General features: G+C 35.3%; 1 long non-coding RNA gene across 1 annotated transcript; it reads left to right on the top strand.

Moving 5' to 3' along the window:
* Positions 1-2,028: 2,028 nt before the first annotated feature.
* On the top strand, positions 2,029-4,618 carry LOC130430450 (uncharacterized). The gene is made up of 3 exons (XR_008907803.1): positions 2,029-2,092; positions 2,914-2,960; positions 4,415-4,618. It is a non-coding gene; the product is annotated as an uncharacterized LOC130430450 (long non-coding RNA).
* The last annotated feature ends 1,718 nt before the right edge of the window (positions 4,619-6,336 follow it).

Here is a 6,336-nt window from a genome sequence, read left to right as displayed (position 1 = left end):
GCATTCTTAGCAAAACTTTCTAAAAATATTTGCTTTGAAAACGTTACCTCTGCGGTTTTAATGTAATGTTCTTAAAACGTTAGCATTAAAAACGTTACAGTTGCATTCTTAGCAAAACGTTCTAAAAATATTTGCTTTGAAAACGTTACCTCTGCGGTTTTAATGCAACGTACTTAAAACGTTAGCATTAAAAACGTTATTGTTGCATTGTTAGCAAAACGTTCCGAAAACATTTGATTTGAAAACGTTACCTTTGCCTTGTTAATATAATGTTCTTAAAACGTTAGCATTAAAAACGTTATAGTTGCATTGTTAGCGAAACGTTCTAAAAACATTAGGATTAAAAACGTTACCTTTGCGTTTTTAATGTAATGTTCTAAAAACTTCACACCCACCACCAGACGTCTTTTTGACGACTGGGATAAGCATTACAAAAGCTATAATTGCATTGTTAGGGGGACATTCAAAAAAAATTAGCAATGAGTGCCATCAATCAGCCGGACTTGGTTCTGTGGTGCAGCGCCAGGACAGTCCTCATAGTTGAGTTGACTGTACCTTTGGATGAGGTCATTAACAAAGCATTTGAAAGAAAGAATCTAATGCCAACTTGTCAGCGAAGGCTGAAGATCGGAGCTGGACATCGAAAGTGTTCCCCGGTGGAAGTGGGCTACAGGGGCTGTGTTTCCAATTCCACTATAAGGCTGCTTAAGAAAGTGGGGATCATAGGAAAGACCAAACGAACACTAGTCAAAGAACTTGCCACTCTCGTTGCGAGTTAGGCCACTGGCTCTGGTTGAAACAGAATGACAGAATATGGGCTGCCAAGTGACCACATAAAAAAATAGTGTTGTTTTATGATGCCATATGGGACCAGGGGCTCTGAGCTAACATTAACGGAGCCAGTGGGACTATAACAGCCTTAGCCAATGGTTTGGTGTATTTGGTTGCGTTCATTTTGGTAATGTGTTGTAATGGTATGCCATACAGGACTGTGGGGGACTGAGCGCGCATTAACGGTTTGGGTAGTCTTGGCCTAATGGTTAGAGAGTCGGAATCGTGACTAGAAGATTGCCGGTTCGATTTCTCAGGGCCGCCAGGAAACGACTGTGGTGCCTTTGAGCTGCTGTGATAGCTGCACACTGCTTCTGCCAGATGACCTTGTAACAATGCGCAACACACCCAGGTCTGATTAATCTGCGGTGGGCCTACCTTGGCTGAGGGTGTCTTGTGATAAAGGGCTGAAACACCCAATGAGGCTGAGGTGCACAACTGACGATGTGTCGCATTGATGGGAACCATACAAAGGGCACTATCAGCAGCACCTCACCAAAAGGCATGGTATTGTGATGAAATTGGGACACACAACTCATGAGATGTCTCTCTGACAATGACAAGGAAAGGTAAGTATGCTATGTATTATAATCATTTATGACCAGACACAGAGGATGGCTACCCGACGAACCAGTGCAATCTCAGACATCCTTTACTCTATTCATATTCTTGATTGCTTCCCTCTGTATAAGGCATGGGAAATGTCTTATTGGGCAATTTAACTGTGCTGTAATGCGATTATAACAACTAGTCCTATTAAGCGAATCTGTTAGGAGATTTTTTTTCGCTCATTTTTGCTCATATTTCTGATCCGAAATACAATTCTCAAAACTACTTATTCAAACTCCACAACATTTCTCAGCAGCGGAAGTTGTAGTGAATGGGAGAGTACCACAAATATTTTTTCCATTCCCATTTGCTCAAATAGCCAAAAATAGCCACAAAATAGGAAAAAATATAGAACTGAATGCAGTCAGCAGAGAGAATGAAATCAAGTTTACAGAAGCTGCATAAGAAACACCCCCACATTAGCATTAACTAGTTTTTTTTCTTGTAATTTGATACAAAGGCAGTATAATACCAAATATAATCTTATAAATGTACATTTGTTTAAAAAATATAAATACATATGAAAAACTTTCAAGGATTAACGATGCTGAAGACCGTGATAGTATGGGCGTGGTTTAAGAGAGCACACCACGTGCGTTTTCAAACAGCGGGACTAACGGACGGACGACTTCAGAGCTACTTCGAATTTCAGGTAAGCAAAGAGACATTTGCTGATTCTATGAAAAATACATTAATAACAATGTTGATCATCTTAGTTTTGCAGCAGTTACTATTGTTTTAATGAGGTTATGATTGGGTTAACCGTAGGATTGAATTATCTCGAAAACTGCGGCCGTTATTCACAGAGCTGTTAGCTATAGCTATAGGCTAACGTTATTTAACGTAAGGAATACAGTTGAATGTCTTTGATAAATGTTTTTGCTAAGGCGATGTTTTTCCCGACCATTTAGTTCACTCTTTTGATTTATCGAAATGTTTTTCGTTGGACCACTTTCTTGATATTCAAACCAAATCGGCTAAGAGCCTCGTCGGTCCTGGAGGGCCGCGTTAGAGTTTATAGCTCCAACCTTAATAAAACACACCCTAAAAAGCTAATCTGTGTATCGTGATTAACGTTATTAACCCAGATAGCAAGACTTGTGTTTGATGAGGGTTGGATCGAGTTAAACTCAGCTAGCGCGGCCCTCAGTACCGACGTTGCCTTCACTGGGCTAAAATTAGATGACCGGATGAACAAGACGCGCAATTTTACCCAAAGAGTTAAAGTTAGTTTGACGTTTGATATTCATTAGACATTTAGGCATTTGCGCGTGTTATGTTTTCATATACGGTACTGAATCCATGTTTTTATGTTTAATATGATGTACTTAAATTCATTTAACTCTGCCACCGTTTCAGATAAAGTTATCAAACCAACTGTCAAATTATCAGAATATTATTCACTATAACGCATCAGGCTGGTTTTATTTTCAGATTAATTAATTTGTCTGTTTTTTCTCATTTCTTTGACAGTGGTAAGTTTACAAAATATATCCCTCATGGAGTCTGACCGGGACTGGGTATGACCATTTTGTTCCCCCCTTTTAGTTTTTTTTATTTAAATTATTTTTTATATTTAAATTCAATTATTTTCAATATTTGCCATGTTAAAAATGTCTTTAAAATATTATTTTGCGCAAGGTAGAAAATTGAAACTCTTGTAAATAAAAAATATTTTTAACGATACAATAGCGAGACTATTTTGATGCAGTAATGCTCAGTGTTTGAATATTAGTTGTAAATACAAATGAAGAGTTTGGTTTTCAATTTTCAAAAATCATGTTTTTTTATTATGTTTCATTGTGTTAATTAGCTGTATTTTTTGAGTTAGTATGTCTTAAATCAAAACAAACAAACTGCAGTTTGATTGATATCACTCAATTGGAATGAACAATAATTTTTTTTAAACATAACTTTATTTTGGAATTATTGTTATCTCATTTTGGAGCATACTCTTCAAATACTAACTTAAAGGAACACCTGTCCATAACTCTGACTAATCATTAGTTCATAATACTTAAACAATAAAAAAAATATTCGCTCCTTTTTTTATAAGATCTTCTGCATGAGCAACTACAGTGTTCCAGTTATTTTATACTAAATCTCGCCTCACTTAAAGGGGAAGTTCACCCAAAATTATACTTGGTGTGATTTTTTTTTTTTTTACTCACCCACATGACGTTAATCATGTTTATACAACTTCCGGCATCTTTGGACTACAAATAAAGTTATTTAGGTGACATCCGAGAAATTTCCAGGCCTCCTCATAGACATCATGGTGTCAGTTTTGCTAAGGTCCAGAAAAGTACTACAGACATCGTCAAATTGGTCCACCCGTGCATTGTGGCTCAGTTGAAATTTTTTGAAGCGACGAGAATGCTTTATGTGCGAACAACACACCAAAATACAGATTTAATCGATACATTCTCCTCTGTCTTTTCAGTGTATTCACAAGAGCACTTCTTCATCTTCTTCTTCTTGAATGAGAGCACATTGACGCATGCGTATTAGGTTTGTGTGCCGAACAACGCATGGGGATTGCCCCTATTGGGCATTCTTACTCATAACACGGAAGCGCAACTCTGTGTTTCTTCATGCAGAAGAAGTGCTCTTGTGAACGCGTGGCATACACTGACATTCGTCAGACACTGACACAAAACGGTAGTTTGGTTTGTTTTTCAAACATAAAGCATTCTTGTCGCTTCAAAAAATTCAGCTGAGCCACTATGCACGGGTGGACCAATTTAACAATGTATTTAGTACTTTGCTGGACTTTGGCCAAAACTGACACCATGATGTCTATGAGGAGGCCTGGAAGTCTCTCTGATGTCACCTAAATATCTTCATTTGTGCTCCAAAGAAGCCGGAAGTTCTCTAAACCTGTTTAACGTCATCTGGGTGAGTAAAAAATCACACAAAATTGATTTGTGGGTGAACTTCCACTTACAATACTGTTGTCTTTTTGTCGTTCCAGTATCTCCCAACATTCTCTGAAGCTTAGGTCCACTAAGATGTCCCGTTGATTGAAGCTGACATGGAGTCACAGTGACATCCTTAAAAACTGTTGTCATGTATAATACATCTCTGCATCTTAAAGTATTTCTCTGCATCTTTAAATATTTGTTTTTTTATTTTTTGTCTATGTTTAAGATTTAAGTGTTTAAGCTGTTTTCATGAAAAAATGTTGCCATGTCTACCTTTTTTTATGAATGTTCTAAATATTTTGAATAATTTCAATCCATTTAAAATTCTTAAAGTTCTTAATTTTGTTTTGTTTTGATTGTTTTTCATGTTTTATATTGATGTGAACTGGAAATACTGTTTGATCTGCAAGTTAATTATATTATAAACGGAATATAACTAAAATATAAAGTATACATTGAATTGTATCTTTGTACATGTCATTGATTTTGTATCCATACTATCTATACATTTGACCCATACAATGTATTGTTTGCTGTTGCTACAAAGAACCGGAATAGTATTTTTAGTTTCCTTATGTTTTATATAACGTTCTTAGAACATTTTTATAACAAGAGACTGGAACGTTCTTAAAAGATTTTGCTAACTTTCTTATAGCCAAACAATAACGTTAATACAATGTTTTAAAACTGGTAGTTTTGAACGTTCCAAGAATGTTCAAACATAAACGTTTTTAAAACTTTATGTGAACGTTAGGAAAACGTTCTTAGAATATTAATATAATGGCAAATGGAACGTTTTAATAACATTTTAAAAAACGTTCTTGGAACATTACTATAATGGAAAATGGAACGTTTTAAAAACGTTCTTAGAACATGTTTATAATGGCAAATGGAATGTTTTTATAACGTTTTTAAAAACGTTCTTAGAACATTAATATAACAACAAGTGGAACCGTTCTAAAAACGTTTTGAATAACGTTCTTATAACCAAACAATAACGTTAATACAACGTCTAAAAAACTGGACGTTTTGAACGTTTTTAGAACGTTAAAACATAAACGTTTTTAAAACTTAATGTGAACGTTAGGAAAACGTTCTTAGAACATTCATATAATGGCAAATGGAACGTTTTAAAAACGTTCTTAGAACATTGTTATTATGGCAAATGGAATGTTTTTATAACGTTTTTAAAAACGTTCTTAGAACATTAATATAACCTCAAATGGAACCGTTCTAAAAACGTTTTGAATAACGTTCTTATAACCAAACAATAACGTTAATACAACGTCTAAAAAACTGGACGTTTTGAACGTTCTAAGAACGTTAGAACATAAACGTTTTTAAAACTTAATTGAAACGTTACAGGAACGTTTTTATAACGTAAAATTGTTAGCTGGGAAGGTAAACAGGTAATACAGAACTAGGCAAGGCACACTCTGCATAACAAACAGCTATAAGACATGAACATCTCAAACAGCTACAATGAACGAGCACAAGAATAAACATGACATGATAGTGGATCCATGACAATATTTATAGATGTGTAAATATGGAGCAATGTTTAATGTGTAATACATTTTTTTCTAACACTGTCTTCCTGTGAGACACCTTTCATTCCACACACATGCACAGTCTCAATCACACACAACACACAGAACTATACAGTACATGCACACTCTTATTATACAGAGAGAAATAATATCCATAAATACACACACACCAACAGAATATGTAATACATACACACGTATGCACATATAATACACACTGCAGTGCACGAGACTACAACGCGTTTCAGTGGATAGTGAACACAGCTGCAAAAATATTTTTTCAAAACTACATGCATTGTGATCTGCTGCCAATAAAAAAGTCATTTGAATTAATGATATTTCACCTTTTTGAATGTCATGAAGGCATGCCTCTTCCAATGAGCATCATTTTGCATGCTTGTTTAGTTTCATAAGATGTATAAT

This window comes from Triplophysa dalaica, chromosome 10 (assembly GCF_015846415.1).
Source record: "Triplophysa dalaica isolate WHDGS20190420 chromosome 10, ASM1584641v1, whole genome shotgun sequence".
NCBI lineage: Eukaryota > Metazoa > Chordata > Actinopteri > Cypriniformes > Nemacheilidae > Triplophysa > Triplophysa dalaica.
The sequence above is the reverse complement of the archived record's forward strand: the minus strand, read 5'-3'. Positions and strand labels throughout refer to the sequence as shown.